Source organism: Mya arenaria, chromosome 6, assembly GCF_026914265.1.
Source record: "Mya arenaria isolate MELC-2E11 chromosome 6, ASM2691426v1".
Classification (NCBI taxonomy): domain Eukaryota; kingdom Metazoa; phylum Mollusca; class Bivalvia; order Myida; family Myidae; genus Mya; species Mya arenaria.
Genome location: NC_069127.1, coordinates 17,481,641 through 17,497,524, shown reverse-complemented (window position 1 = coordinate 17,497,524; position 15,884 = coordinate 17,481,641).

Sequence of the window (15,884 nt, the reverse complement as noted above, 5' to 3'; positions counted from 1 at the left end):
TGTAGTGTACTATCTATAAAAAAAGTTAATGCAACTAATCCATCTAGCTTCTCACGCCGCATGAATATGTAGTCATAGAAGTTTTCATTGCAATGTAAACTACATGGACAAGTTCACCGAACGACCGTATTAGGGTTTTTTTTTTGTTTTTCAGAACGATTAATTGGTTTATTTGTCTGCACTTTAAATTTGAGTTTTAATTTTGTCTAAGAATACTTTTCATAAAACTCTTCATATTTATGACAGTATAACATAATCTTCATTCATTTCATTCACATTGATATCAGGAGGAAGAAGCGTTATTTTAGCGGTATGTGAAGAGGCAGCAAGGACAATAACACACGCTTATTAAGACCATAAACGACTTGCAAGACCTTTATGGAGATTTCACGTGAGCGGTTACACTAAGCAAAATGTGACCTGCCGTCACATAAACTAGTTCTGTGTCTGAGAGAGTGGTTTTCGATGATTAAAATAAATTATGTACGAAGACAGATTGTTTCCTCAGATACATGTTGTTGTTTTTTCTAAAAATCTTAAACACAGAAAAAGTTAATTGTTCTTGTATATTTATTTTTTCCTATCGACAAAAAGAACGTAAGATGTTGCAAGCCTCAACGAAACAAAGATATAAATGCGTTGTTAATGAAGTTATGTGTTTGATAATGGTGGCGTCTGTTCCTATACGGCTTCTAGTGTTAAAAAGAACAAAGTCTGAATAATAAAATTAATTCGGTCTAAAATTAGTGTTTTTCGATAAAATTACAAACGACACACATCAAACTGTCAATCTGCCATTAAGCTAATTTTATCAACACATAGGTTTACCCAAGAACACAAAATACTACACAAAATACTTATATCTGGTCAGAGTCGAACTTAAAGCGTTGAAAAAAACTAAACAACAGACATCCAATATGACGAAGATCAACAAGACTTGTTAAATCAGGAGAATGAGTTTTTAATTCACGGTGCATTTAGCTTCGGAAATGTTAAAAACAGATTGAATTTGTGTATTATAGCACAGACCTGTCTTCTTCGGTTTAAGAACAGTCATCTACATTAATTTCCAATTACTTCAAACCGCTCAGATACCAAGTTTAGCCGTGGTGAATTCAACAGGGAGAATATCTAAGGTCATTATTCTGGTAAGATAAGTAAGCAGAATGAATGTGCTGTCGACAAACATCATCGGCCTTGCCTGTCTTCATGTCACTGAATATTTGTCATGTAGTTTTGAATAACAAATAACAACTGCTTTGCCAGTTCGAAGTAACTAAACACAATATTCTTTTAAAAATTAATTGTTTAACACTCATTTCCTTACAATTCAAAACACTTAAAATATTACCGTTAACTTTTCTAGTACAACACATATCACCCATGTATTCTTATTTGTTTTATTTATTCTACTTGTAATGAGTTATATTATATACACAACGTATTTTCCTTTGTCATTTAATCTTAAACGAAAAAGAATATGACATTCGTTGTCATTTCATAACTCGCTTACTAAAATTGGTTTTTAATCATTTTTAGAAAACTCGTTTAATAAATCTAGTATTTGATAAATGCCCACTCACTTTACGATATATATAAAGCTTGCACATATGATTGGCATTTCGATTAGATATAAAAGAAGCTTTACCGAGCGTAATTTCCATTTCGACGGCGTATTGACAAACTTTAAAATTAAACATATTCATAACACATTTCCTTCCCAAAGGGGCAACTCCGTGCAAAGGTACATATAATCATTTTTAAATACAATGTGACAAGCCCATTTTATTCAGCGCAACATTCGAACCGAATTGTGGACTGACGATTATTATGGTACGGATATTGGTTTCTTCAGACCACCTGATATTTTGTTCCGCAAAACAAATCAAAGTAAATATTTTTTTCTAGTAATGAGCCTTTCGTTTTCTCCGCATGCTTGCATCATATCATTCTAATTACGTGAAAAATATCTTGAATCCTGAAAATTGTGAATAATGACAATATTCACACTTTTCCAGCTTCTTGATTAATGATAGATCTAACCCGAACTTGAAAAAAAAAACAGACTATACAATTACATTGTATAATATTCCTCAGTGTATCAATACGCCAGCCTAAACGAGCCTATTGCCAGTCAGAGATTCACCAAAATAAGGGTTTTATTCAAAGGCCAACATTATGCTAAATGATAACACAGACCATTCGGCTCCGTGCAACGTACGCTGTAGTTAAAGACAACACAACTGAATACTAGTTAGTGTGTTAATGAGCTTGTTTATATAAATGGACTAGTGGCCTTCTTTATGCCACAATATGGTTTACAACAAAATTCGCCCTATACTTTCTACATAGCGACTTTTTTATCATTCTGGCGCCATTCTGAGAGATAACCTTGACCTACATTGTATAATAGTAATTATTCGAAGCAATGGTCGAGACGATCCAATGAAAATACATTTTTCTATTATGGTTGTATGTAGTGTATGTTAGTATGTGGTCAGCTAGCGAGAGCAAAATGTTGCTGCTGCAACAGGGTTAATCCTTAGGCACCACTACGATAGAACGAAAGCATGTGATAGGAGAACCTGACCTTTGTCGTCACAAGACATACCGTTTAGAGCATAAAATATGTCAGTTGTACTAGCTTCATTAGCATTTTAATCCACTGAACACCGTAAAAGAAATCAACTGTTTTCTATTCAATATATATGTATTTTAAAACCTTGACTTTAAAACTGCTAGGGAGTGTCCTATCAATTAGGCAAAATCGAAATTTTCAGGGAAAAGATGTGTGTGTGGCATTCATTTAGAGCAAATTTAGACCATTTTTTCTTTAAAAACAAAATGCAAAAACTTTTTGCTAAAAAACGAGCTAATATAATTATCAAAAAAGTTTTAAGACATTTGGTTTTTTGGTTATTCCGTTTCTAATAATCGAGTATGACTCTTGATTAATGATGCGAAATTCTCTCAATCAAAAAAGACTTTCAAGGGCATATTAAGACAGAGTAATTTAATGTCTAACTATGTTTGCGAAAAATATCCCTAAACACATTTGTTCGACAATATGAAAAACACACAATTGTGTTCCATATACAATGCTGTTTAATAGATACATACTTCACCAGACACAATACGTGCAACAGCTTGACATTTACGACAGTCTTGTGTATTTTATCCAGCAAAACTGGGTTATTACCGCTGCAAATGTGACATCGCTTTTGTCAAGTTACACTGTAGGTCGATAATGGTATAACTGATTTATAATACATAATATATAAAGAAATATAGATTTGCAATTCCCACAAAAAAATCATGGCATATTATACTGAATAAGATGTTCTCGTCAGTTGTTGAACAGTGAGGTACAACACTCCTCTTGAAAGGGCAATAGTACATTTCTTCACCTTTAAAGCATGTCAGCGCGTCTTCTTAAGTGCACTATCATCTATACTAGCGAATAAAAAACTGTGCAAGAAAATAAATGAATCTGCAAATGATATTGAGGAATTGGAAAATTATTTATCATATTAATGTAAGTTTTAAACCAAAGAGTATTTTCAATGAACCGATGATGCGCATTTCTTAATTAAGTTCAATTCAATCTATGTTATTTCTCAAGCTTTAACAGAAACAGTATTGTTTTGGCCTGCAGTGGCATTATTCCGCTTAAAAATGTAAATAATAGCAAGGTATTTGCGCCATTAATCTATTATACAAATAGGACTAATTACATCAAATCTGAAGTGACTACTTCAAGTGTTGTGTGTGTTTTTCTATCTTTATTAACACACAAAGCATGCTTACAATATTTCAGACCATTGACTTCTTTTCATTTTTCAAATTTTAAAGCTGAATGGTATGCGAATAAAAATGCTAGATCTACTCTAAATTTGATTGTCTACATTTTCAACGCATCCCTCGTATTCATAAGCAATATCGCGTATTTTATCGATTTCATAATGGTTACGTTCAACCATTTTTATTTTTATTATAAAAAAACGTACCCTTTCAAATCTGTTATCGGTTGTTTCGTGTTTAGTACACATTCTACATATGGTGTTGAGGTCGTAAACTAAAAAGTCCGTGTTTTTTCGCGTGGAAATCGAACAATATACAATAAAATGTAAATGTACAGGACATTTATTGCCTGGTCTATAACCTCGCCGTGATATAACTGACCAACTGAGTGGGACGACAGGGTGACTCATCTATCCTAATGTCTAAAGAAACACATTTTGTTTATCTAATCTTCAGCACATTTTCTCACAAATCAAGCTAACACAATACTACGTACTTTAATATGACCTGTTTAGACGATTGACTTGTCGGAAAATACCATGGAAACCGCAAGGAAAAGCCTAGTAGTCGCACTTTCAAGGAATGCGCTGTTTAGTGGCACACTTAAGGCTGCTTAGTGGCTCACCTAAGGCCAAACATACACCACAACAACAACATACAACCCATCCATCAACACAATGTTACTTATAACAATGTCATCCATAGTTTTTTATTAAATAGTTTCATTAATTTAGGAACAAAGTTGCATATAGATCTAACATGTGTTGATATTCCAACCTTATTGAAAATAAAAGTGTTTTATTTCCAAGAAATTCTTATAGGAGCTGTAACTTTAAGGGAGTATTGTTCTCAAACGGAAATTAATCAAGCCTTTCAATTCTATATTATTAGATTTATATGACGTGAGTCTTATCCTGTTTGTCGATATTCTGTAGATATCTCCTTGGGTTGCCACTTACATTCAATTAAGCATGACATATAACTGGTTGAAATGGAAACTAAACATGAAAATGCTCTTTAAAGTCAGACGTAACATACAGAATCCATGCGACATTTCCTGAATCAAATTGTTACTTGCTCATGACAGAATCACGTACGTTTTGTCGTGTCAAGTAATCTCAACTTCAATTTATACGCCTTATCAGAGCCAACACTTCCTTAAAGTTTGCTTAAAAGGGAGGGATGGTGGGGTGAGAGTGTGTACCCTCCTTATCGGGTTAGACACATTCCGTGATGGAGGCAAATACTGCCATATCATCAAAGACCAGAAACAAATCTATGAATCTATCCGGAACAAGGTAACACAGCCACGTCACCCATCTGTAACGTACGTCTAACCCCAATTTAACGCATAAAAATATATAATATCAATATCCAAAATCGATATAATTTATTTTAATTGATGTCGCATATTCTTTCAGCTGGTTCTCAGTTTTGTATCAGAACGCATCACACTATTTTCCCTTACCAAATAGATTCGCCTATAGTTCTGAAAAACACTTTTAGTAAATATTTATCTGGACTAGTATTCTATATAAGTTTTATCCTTATCTTCAGCCATTCGTGAGGTGAGACTATAAAGTATTTTGGTGAGTTAATAATAAAGTCCAATTAAAACAATCAGACATGACTTTAAATCCAAGCTCAATCTAAGTTGATTTAACAGAATATCGATTTTATGTTATGCGATCATTTATTTTATAACTTGATCTTGTATTTTGATACCATAAATTACATGGTATTATTGTGTTCCTGTAAGGTTAACAGGGCGCTGTGTGGCAATAAAGTACCAGTGCTAAAGCACAATTGCCATTATTGGTCCTTTGTAGTCTTCTACAGACACGATTCCTGATATATATTTGTTGATTGCTGAAATGTAAGCATTTTTACATTCAATTTATTAGTAACATACATATACGCTTTTTATTCCGATTAATATCATCTATTATAAAAAAAGGAAAATAGATAGCCAAGTTCGCTCCCAAGAGTTTTAGGCTTTTTCTGGATTCAGACAAGACACCTTTGAAGCAAATTTCCTCGGAGGTTGGAACTAGCTTTTCCAAGGTTTTGCCTTCTATATTAAAATATAGCACCATAGCTGACAGCTGTACCATGGTAAATATGGGTGTTTTTACAATAGCTTATCATAAGGGAAAAGGTAATAATAATGCTTTTACATCTTTTCATGGTTTCCTAGCACATTCTAGTTCAATGAAACACTCGTTCACACTACTGTAACAATACAGAAACACAGAAACAATATTTAAAACAAAAATGCCTTATGCATCTTTTATGTTAGTGATAAGGAAGTCTTATCAAATCTTCTGAATGCATGCTCGAATGTCAGAAAAGCCAATCATTATTTCTTGTATAACCAAAACACATTCGTCTGTGCTGTTTCTGTTTCGTGATGGTGTCGCTGTCATACTGTGGTTTTTGAATACATGTTTCTATAAGAGAATGGAAATAGTTAACTGAATGATAAAAGTATTGTAAAGATATGCTTCTATGAACAAAATGACAATAAATGACAATGTGTGCAGATGAGATATACAAGTACATGAGCAGGCAGATCACTTCCGAACAATAATTACTGCATTTATCAATTCTCCATTAGAGTGACCCCGATGAGTAAACGCGAGCAATTAATGCCCATATCCACATATAAACAAAGACATTCGAGTTTGAAGACCATAATGAGTTTGCTGGTCTGTGAAAGCCATGTTTATACATATTTAGAGTGTAGACGTTTGTCACAATGTCTAACATCGAAGATTATAAGTGTTTTAAGGTCATCATGGAACTAGAATCGAGAAATTATTAGAACAGTGAAAAAAGGGTTGTAAACAAGTAAAGCTCCAATCTAGAGCATTGACTTGGAGCATAGAAGAAGGTAGGGGTGTAAACAAACAAAACTCTCATCTAAAGCATTGACTTGAAGCATAGAAGTGCATATAAAGAATTTCCACTTTCGCGGATGATTGAGGGTCCGCTTACTTCCACTCAAGCGATACACACTCAATGTGTCAGAATTACGTTGATAATGTGTAAGCCAATGAGGTAGTAGTTTTAAACAGTTAGATGACTTAAAGTAATATTAAAACGAATAACAATGACTCATTCGATACACTCACTCGGCCCGTTGGTAATCATTATAATGGTAATTAAGGTCATCTAACTTTTCATAACAATGCTGGCAATTAGATTAGTTAAATTCTTACATTATGATTCATCGAACATTGACACTTCTGTTGTAACCAATACAATCTACAAACGTGGGTAAATAAAGTAATATATTGAAGTAGGGAAGCATGGTTCGGAACCCAATAATATAGCCTTAATAATTGCCATGCATTGCTTTATCTGTAGAAGTGCCACAATCAATTGTATTTTATAACCAAGAAAAGAAATAAAAAAACATAAGATCAGTAATAATTTGTGCCCACAATTTAAGAGCCGTGAACATTGATTCTTGCTATCAGCGAACAATTCCGTAATTCCAGTTTCATTTTGATGGCCACACTGAGAGTCAAGTATTTGTTTTGGAATTTCTTTTTGCGTAACGTTCTGAAGAACTAAATGCACAAGACATACATGTTCAAATGAATAATACGATTTAGGTTGTCCTATTTCGTATACATTACTTAGTATATCATAGTACTCATATTCGAACCTGATGATTCTTGGAGATTTTAATCTACACCTGGATGACGGTACCAGTGCATCTACAGACTTCAATAACTCTTTGTATTCACTTGGGCTAGAACAACATGTCACATTCCCTACCCAAATTGAAGGAAATGTACTTGATCTTGTCATATCTGAGGTCACGAATGGCATCAATGTACTGTCATGTGAACAAGGCCCTTATATTTCTGATCACTGTGTCATCAAAGTCATTACTTATGTGAAAAAGGAAAACATTAAAAGTGAATCGGTATCATTCCGAAATTTTAAAGCAATTGACAAATCAAAGTTTGCGAATGATCTGAACGAAATATCTCTCACGGAAAACAATGTAGATGGCATAGTTGAAGAGTTCGAAGATCAAGTTCAGAAAATTTTAGATACACATGCACCTGTGAAAGAGATAACTCGTGTACGTCGTGCTCCAAAGCCGTGGTTTAACGAGGATATCCTGCAATTCAAACGAAAATCTCGTAAATGTGAACGATTATGGATGAAGTATAAGACCCCTGAGCACTATCAGTTGTTTAAACAAGCAAGAAACAAGTATCATTTCGAACTGAAAGAGGAGAAAAGAAGGACACTTAGTCAGACAGTACTTGATCTCAAAGGAAACTCAAAAAAAGTTATATAAATTTGTTGCTGACATCACTGGAACAAGTGCTGATAACCCAATGCCGAATGGAGAAAACGACAACACCACAGCGGAGAAATTCGCCGATTTTTTTCATGGACAAAATAAGCAAAATCCGAGAGTCACTACAAACATTTGATCAGTTTGAACCCCAAGTGAAGGATATACCATTTTTTGACAATTTTGATGAACTGAAAGAGAATGAAGTTAAACAAATCATAGGAAACATGCAATCTAAATCATGTGAACTAGATATTCTACCAACTAAGCTTCTGAAACAGTTTTTAGGTGAACTTTTGCCATTCATTACCAAATTGGTCAATGTATCCCTTATGCAAGGTGTCTTCCCTAGTAAATGGAAAAAAGCCATTGTTCGACCTTTGATTAAAAAGATTGGCCTTGAACTTACATTCTCAAATTACCGACCGGTCAGCAATCTTTCATTCCTTTCTAAAGTGATTGAAAAGGCAGTGCTTCTGAAATTAAATAAACATGTAGATGAAAATACTCTACTCCCCAAAAACCAAAGTGCCTATAGACGTTATCACTCATGTGAGTCTGCTCTCTTGCGTCTAGTTGATGACATTCTGGGTGGGTTGGAGCTACAAGAGGTAACAGCATTAATAGCCATAGATCTAAGCGCAGCTTTCGACACAGTCGACCATAGTATTCTTGTAGATGTGTTGAACAAGCAATATGGCCTCTCCTCTACGGCTATTGCATGGGTTGACTCGTACTTACACCCTCGTAATTGTAGTGTTAATGTCAATTCGACGTATTCAACACCTCGAGAACTAAAATGTAGTGTGCCCCAAGGAAGCTGTCTAGGCCCATGGTTGTATCTCACTTATGCAGGTACCCTGTTTGATGTGATACCCCCGACCATCACAGTGTACGGTTTCGCCGACGACCATACTGCCAATAAAGGTTTTCGGCCAAACATACCTTCTGCAGAACAAAGTGCTATTCAAGACATTGAACAGTGTGCTGTAATAATCAATGATTGGATGAATGAAAATAAACTAAAAATGAATACAGCAAAAACTGAGTTCATCATGTTCGGGAGTAAGCAGCAACTTGCAAAATGTCAAACAAAAAACATCAATATTGTTGGTGACAGTATCGAAGCTGTACACTGTATACGTTACGTAGGTGCCTTTCTCGATGAAACTTTAAACTTTAAGGAGCATGTAAAACGAAAATGCCGAACAGCCATGCTAAACTACATGAGAATTAAAAACATTCGAAAATATTTGACCAAAGAGGCAACGGAGATTCTTGTTCTTTCACTGGTAATGTCACACATTGACTACTGTAATTCCATCTTGTATGGCATTGCTGCCTGTGATATTCAGAAAATGCAAAGAATTCAAAACATGTGTGCAAAACTTGTGCTTTCTCGAGGCAAATATGAAAGCTCCAAACAATTGTTTGAATTACACTGGTTACCAGTGAAAGCTAGGATAAACTTTAAAATTTTAACCATCATGTACAATTGCTCGGTCGGAAAGGCACCGGCATACCTAGTAGATCTGTTGACAGTAAAGCAACCACCACGCAATCTTCGTTCTTCGCTATCCAGTGTGGGGTGTTACGTCGTACCAACAAACAAACATAAAACATTCTCTGATCGCAGTTTTAGTACCATTGGCCCAGTCCTGTGGAACGATTTGCCATCTGATATACGAACATCGAAATCGTTAGAAGTGTTTAAGAAGAACTTGAAGAGACATTACTTTCGAAAATTTGACATGTTGTTTTAAAAAACAGTGACTGAACAATGAACAGTGGAAAACTAACTGTGATAAATTAGCATGCGATGATTGTTTATTTTATGTTTTATATTCATTTTATTTTTAGATATTTTAATTTATCTTACTTCATGTCATGTGTTTTATTTGCTTTAACGATGTATTTAGCTTAATTATTTATTTATTTTTGTTTATTTCAAATTAAGTATGTTTGATGTCTAGATAGTATTATATCTTTAAATTATTTAAAATATTTTATCATTGTATTGTACAACGCCATTGAGTATTTTATGTAAAAATAGGCGTTTAATCAAATAAACAAGTTTCAAGTTTCAAGTTTCAAGTTTCAAGTTATTTATTAACAAATATATTCTAGAAGAGTCTAAAATTAACATTAACTTAAATTGTTATAACAGACGCAAACTATAAAAAAAACTATCTTCAAAGTAAGTATTGTAAATTAAATACTTAACAACACAATCTGCAATGATCTATGTATTTTCTACGACGCATATCGCTCCCTCAGTTCCTTCGACGTAATCATAGAAGCAACAATATAGCAGATTGTTGGCCTTATACGAACTAATTTCTAGATATCTCTTGTACTTTATTGACATAGGAAGGCTTGCTATGATCTAACCCTATTGCAAATATTTTGTAACTTGATAAAACATATATTTTGCTTGACTTCTGCATGTGTACCAAAAAGTGCTTCGTTAAAAAAGACGTCTGTGAGAGAAGAGATAGTGTTCGATCTTGGTATTGATAGAAGTCCATCATCACTATATATTCTTCGCAAACAGTCCATGTACATGTAAGAGTTCAATTTTAGCGATCTACACTAAATATGGAGATCGTCAAAATGGGCCAATTTTGAAGTAGGTGTTTGTTTGTGCATTCGTCAGAATTGATCCATGAAATCAATTTGAACTGAAATATAGTCCGATATGTATATTTATGTATGTGTGTGTTTGAAAAGAATTGAGACAAGTATGTGCATTATCTATGTATGAGATGGTGTATTTTCTTAGTAATGTTGGAAGTTCATCATCACTAAGTGTATATGTATAACAGTGAGACAATTATGTGCACGTGTTTTCAACTGTTCGTATGACAATAACTTTTTCAGTGGTTTACACTTTCCAATTTGCGTCCTTTCGTAGAGGTTTAAACCTGAACAAATACATAACCCATAAAATTTTAAAATAAACTATTACTAAACGAGCTTCCAGCTTAATATTACTGCTATTTACTTACACTTCGAATCGAATGAACATTATTCTAGAATGTGTTCAACGGCATGCGTGGTCCTATAAAACTACCAAATTTGGACACCCCCTAAATACTGTCTGAGGTCAAAAAGATCATAAACGGTTCGCTCACAAGTTTCGTAAGTTATAAAAGTCCCAATGTTGGAGTTGTTGGACGACGAATCAGTTAAGCTAAGTTACTCACCAACGTAAAGTTTCTTCTTTTCAATACATGAAAAAATGGATAATGTCGTGATGGTTAAATTATGTTTGTTGTTCATACAAAATCAAATTCCGATAACAGTTTATGTTGGTTAGAGCAAAACATAATTCTGACATGTCGCATGCGGTTATCATATCAGGAATGGGAATTGAATCTTGTATTCAATCGAAATATGAAATGAACAGTATTATTGCAACAAAATATGTTTGAAGTACAATGCATTGATTTTAAATGTCATTTCTCGTGACAGGAAATATCAATTAAACCATCCGATGTTACTGTATTGGATTGATTGATAATATGACGGGCGTGCTGTCCCCAAGGTGATGCATATTGCTTGAATGTTTTCCAGCTTTATTTGATTAATATTGACTTCAAAACCGATCCCACTAGAAGAAAACGCAGAGAACCGTCAAACTATGCCGGTGGATTATTGAACACTTGTCTCGTCCTTTAAGCTATTTTGTTTGCAAGCCTGCTTGTGCAGATAGTGTTACAAAGCTCCGTAATACAGTAAAGAAGTATCATAATTGCCCCTATTGGACAAATGTTTAATTGGGTGAGTTTCTAAAATAAGCAAATACTGTATGTTGTTTATTTCAGATCCTGTTGGACCAAACAATTCTCATTTATTACCTCGGCGAATGTGACATTGCTTGTGTCATGTTGCACTGTATGTCAATAACGGTATAACCGATTCATATTACAAAATATTTATGAAAATCTACAATTCACATAAAGGAGCATAGCCTGGAATGTTAAACTGATATTCTCGTCAATGATAGCGGTCCAACCTACTTGAGATAAAATAACATTACTACACTGTTTAAGCATAACATAATGTAGTGAGAAAATGAAATTATCATCAGGTCCATTTTAAGTGTACTCTAATCTATCCTAGCGAAAGAAAAAGCTGTCAATGACGCTACAAATTGTATAGATAAATTCGAAAATTGTTTCTCATATAAATTCAAGTTTTATACAAAAATGTATTATAACTATCTCGATGATATGCCACATTTGAGAATTAATGGCATCAAAAATGGATGTTATTTTCTACGCTTAACAGAAATAGTATTATTTCGGCCTGCCGCTTGATATTTAAATAATAGCCAGTTATTTTGTACCATCCAGGGTAGAGCATTTTTACTGTAGGGCAAATAAGTGTTACATATGTTGGTTTGTTTAAAATAACACATGGAAGTGAATAAAAGCAAGCTTATATCAAATCTGGGTTTTTTCCATCTCTGTAGGTTATGAAGCTGAATGGCAAGTGATTTAAAAATGTTGTTGGACCGACTTGACGCATGTTTTATCATATGTATTATAAACGCATCCTATGTACTCCGACGCTGTATTTTGTTACTTTATTGAGTTCATAGAAGCTAAGTTGAATCAACTGAATTCTTATTTGAATACATTTTTGCGATATTCGGTTCAGAAGTGGACGTTTACCCACTGTGAGAGGGATATACACTGATGCACGTTAACCCTCTGAGAAAGGTAAAATACACTGGTTCACGTTACCCCGCTATGAGAGCGGTATACACTGGTACACGTTTACTCGCTTTGACAATGATATACACTGGTGCACTTAAACCGGCTATGGGGTTGATATACATTGGTGCACGTTAACACAGCAACGTGACTCAGCAAATATGGAAGCAAGGGCATAGCATAACACCAAATGAGTCATCTTATTAGTTCTTGTACTTACCAATACTACTGTCAAAAATGTTCAAGCCGCAACAGACTTAATGTCATGGAGACAGATATACATCTATTTATCATTTTTCCAGCCAGGTGTTTGAATGAGATGTTGAACCGTTGCTTTCAAAAAGAAAAATACCCTCTAAAATTAACTTTGCTGTTTATAAAAATGTATTCGATCAATTCATTTGAAGTAAGTTCCAAAAGCTGATTAAATAAGTTATACTAGTCTTTTAATTCAAACAAAAGTCCGCAAAACCGCTTTATGCATTCGTTGAGGTAGTGACAACTTCTAAATCTGTGTTAAACTTATGAGTAAAAACGCATCTGGACAGTGAATAAAACCCTTATTTTTGGTCATAGTACATGTAGTTAAACAAACATTGAATTAACCAAAGTCGTCCACCGAATGCCTGAAACAATATATTGAAAACATTCCATAAGGTTGTTAAGGCAAATATTAGCAACTTCTGCTCGAGTTTGATCACTTGGAATCCAACACAATAGCGTAGTTGGCTTGCAAACATTTTTTTCAGTTGTATATTTTAGGGGTTTTTCACGTTTCAGTTCTGAATAAGAAGATACCAAAACGTATATTGTTAATTGGAAATAACACAAGTTAAGTATTTGATCACATTCTTAGCAATTAGACTATTTCACTGAGTTGAAAACATAAAATTATCATACCTTTTCTTAATTTTGAAGTGTCGATCTTAGCAGCCTCTTCTTCAATACGGGTCATGATATTGTTTTCAATATCGTAAGTTCATGATTAATAGCATTATAAAAAAATATATCCTAATGGCCTTGTCTTTAATAATGGATATTCGTTCTCAACGTTCTTATAGCTCTTAATTTACAAAATGTGTCAACTCCTAGCAGCAAATCATTACAGGGATTAGCTAGTTATAGTTACATTGAATTTCAACTAACCACGACTTCCACCATCTACATGCGTTCTATCGCTACTGGTGGTGAAAAGGTAGCACAGGTAATATAGACATAATTACAGAAGAGTAGTATTTGCTACTCTCTGTCAAATATATCTCGTGATTATAGAACTCTCATACTTGCGTAGTAACTCGCCCATCAGGGAAGTTTGACATTAGTTGTGTTTTTTATTAATAAAATACAGTGTCAATGACCTGTTCATGCCTAAACCATTATTCAGTAGTTTCTGACTCATGCTGATGTCGAAGTTGAATGTGCTAGAATGAACAGAACCGAACAGTGTTTTCCAAGAATGTCAGAGACCCATGTGGCCAAATATGTGGGGGGTTTTCTCGTGTCTATATTGACCTATTCCTGTGTTTATGAGATCTTTGAAGGGGCTTATTAAACTTGACCTAGTATGTCAATATTTAACTAAGGCGAGTATGATAACATTGTAACATGTCGAATACTATTGCGAGTATGTAAACATTGTACTATGCGAGTATGATATCAATGCAATATGTCGAGTATTATATCATTGTTCTATTGCGAGTATGATATCATTGTACAATTGCGAGTACCTTAACATTGTGCTTTGGTGATTATGATAACATTGCATAATTGCCTGTATGTTATCATTGTCCTTTATCGAGTGTGTTTCCAATGGAAAATGGCGGGTATGTATGTCCTATGGCAATTATATTATCGTTGAACTATGGTGAGTATGTTAAGATTGTAATTTGTCAAGTATGTTTACAATTCACTTAGCCGAGTTTGTTTTCAATGTATTATGGCGTATATGCTAACTTTGTTCTTTGCGGCGAATACACAAGACATTTTCCCGTTGTCCATTTAGTTTCTGTTACTCGCTTTGATATTGTCGTTTATTCAGTATCAGGTATCTTATTTGTGTCTTATTGACCTTTATCCCAGTGACATTAAGAAGATCTGGCCCCAATTTCTCGAAACTTCTTAAGCTTAACAGGCTTAAGTAGCTTATTTCAATAAGTCAAAATACATATTGAAATTGAAATTTTATAAATGAAAAATGGTTAATTGTGATTATCATAAACTTAACTCCTATTTTAAGTATAAAAACTCTTAAAGAAGTAAATATTACGCAAAATATTGGAAAACAAAAATAGTGAGCTTAGCCTAATCCTGTTATAAGGGACTTAAGAAGTTTCGAGAAATTTGGGCCAGGGATATGATCCTAAGCTTGTCCCTGTAGAGTCTATCACATCAACATTTTTGACATTTGTATTATGAGAGTAAATCGTTGATAGGGTACACGTTGATAGAGTATTAGTCCATTCTCTCGTGGATCCCACTGCGTACTCATGTGCAGAACGTCAAACGCCTGGCAAATTGATTGCACATGCGCGCGGGGATCTAAGAGATTGGGCCAAACACCGCAACGATTCCCTCTTTCATCTGCCGGCACACTGAAATATTCACAATATGTACGATATCGTATAGCATAACCGAGTCACAAACCAACAATAAAACTGAATCACCAATAAGATAGAACAATGGAGAGTGTTATTTTTACAGATTAAATATAGAAAATACGCCAGTTTTCCGGTTTCAAGCAGATTCCCCAAAATCATTCCCTAAATAATTTGATTTTCTAAAACAATGTCCTCGACTCTATTAAAAACATGATTGTCCTTAAGACGTCTTATATTTCAAACCAAATAATTATTTTATTGTGTGAGGTGACAGATTCAATTTATTCTCTGACATTCTTCACTAAAATCTCAGTTATCTCTGCATCTGTTTGAAACAAACAATCAAACATGTTTGCTTTGGACCGACAGATTGCATTTAAAAGAAATATTATATAGATCCCACGTCGGGACATGTCGCTACAGAGTAAAGTGAACTCAAGGGGA